Source organism: Etheostoma spectabile, chromosome 15 (genome assembly GCF_008692095.1).
Source record: "Etheostoma spectabile isolate EspeVRDwgs_2016 chromosome 15, UIUC_Espe_1.0, whole genome shotgun sequence".
NCBI lineage: Eukaryota > Metazoa > Chordata > Actinopteri > Perciformes > Percidae > Etheostoma > Etheostoma spectabile.
In genome coordinates, this window is record NC_045747.1 from 32,082,082 (window position 1) to 32,083,727 (window position 1,646).

The window sequence follows — 1,646 nt, forward strand, 5'->3', positions numbered from 1 at the left end:
CTGGAACCCAAATCCGAAAGATTAAGGGTCTGGCGCTGAGTAATGAAAACGGCCCAACTCAAGGGGCGGCACCAAGCGTGCAGTTGAAAATCTGCGAAACAGGTTGCTGTGAGTCGGCTGTGTGGTAGCCTGCTTTTAAAAATGTAATCATTGTTTTGCTTCATTTGCCGAACTGATGGATAAGGAACTTTTTTCAACAAAACTGCAAAAACAAAGTATCAAAAAAGGCGGTAAGTGTCAGAGAAAGCAACAAAAATTACAAGAAATGTGACAAACGTCAAAAAAGCGACATTATTATTATTATACGTTATTACGTTATTATAGTTTTGCATTTTTCATTATTTTTTATTTTTTATTCTGTTTTGAATTTTGTTTTCAAGTTTAGTTTTAATTCGTTTTTAAAGCAGGTTTAGTTTAGTTAGTTTTAGTTTAGTTTTTATTGGAGATGATTAAAGGTGAATATTGCTAGAGCGGTTCCCAACCAATCGGAAGGTTGGCGGTTCGACCCCCGGCCCTGCAGTCCCATGTTGAAGTGTTCCTGGGCAAGTGTATGAATGTTTGTGAATGGTTCCCGTGCTATATAAAAGTGCTTTGAGTAGTCATTAAGACTAGAAAAGCGCTATATAAATACAGTCCATTACACTTTGTTTCTCTAGATATGGCTCTAGAGTCGGTATTTGCTCCAAAGCTAATTGCCGCCACTCGCTCACTTCTCCCTCGCTCTATCACCCAGTCCCCACACACTCACATGCCTGATGAAGTATACACATCAGACCAGTCACGTAGGCTACGGCGAAAGCTTTGCGTGGAGCATCTGCACAACCATAAAATGACCTTTACTGTCTTCTTTCACCAATGACTATGTTTTCACAGTGGACGCGGTCCCAAGCCTAGAGCCCAGGAATCTACCTGCACCGTCCAGTAAGCACAATCTCTACATTGGCCTCTGACTGCATCGCAATGGCACAGCTCAAAGAACAGCGAGAGGCTGTGCATACCAAAACATGTACAAATGATAATTAGTAAGTTTTACAAATGTTTACAGATCACTGAGTATCACACCGTTCACTGAGCTGTGTCAGGTTTCCTCACAACATCCAGTGAAGCTGATTTTCAAATGAGTAAGTCCACAGAACCCATAGGTGGTCATTTGAGTGGATCCAGGGAAAAAACACAATGTAAGCCATCCTAAAAAAACAATGTGGACCTTCCCAAAATTTCAAATCTGTTTTTACTACACTATCATTAGTTACATATTATTATTGTTATTATTATATATTGACATATTACATGAATTATTATTAGCACTCCATGTTCAAAGATGTACTAGCTGTCAGTTCATTTGTAATACACTGCTGCCATCTGTTAGTTGTACTTAAAGTATGGCAAACTTCTTAAATTATATTAATAATTCACATTTTATCCTTCATTTTATTTCCATAAGCCATATTTGAGCGCACACACATACATGTAGATTCCTTTACATGTTAAGGGGAAGATTAAAAAAAAGAAACGGGATCTGTAAATTCTCACAGAATCACAATGAATTCATATCTTGCTCTTATTAACTTGAATCTCTTGAATCTTATAAACCTGGAGTCCCAGTCTGTCACATTAATCATATATGTGATGTTTTAGGCCTATTG

General features: G+C 38.0%; 1 protein-coding gene across 1 annotated transcript in view; it reads right to left on the reverse strand.

Annotated features, from left to right (window-relative positions):
- The window catches only part of LOC116703332 (gastrula zinc finger protein XlCGF57.1), an 18,865-nt gene that overhangs the window by 3,620 nt on the left and 13,599 nt on the right, over positions 1-1,646 (reverse strand). The window lies entirely within an intron of this gene.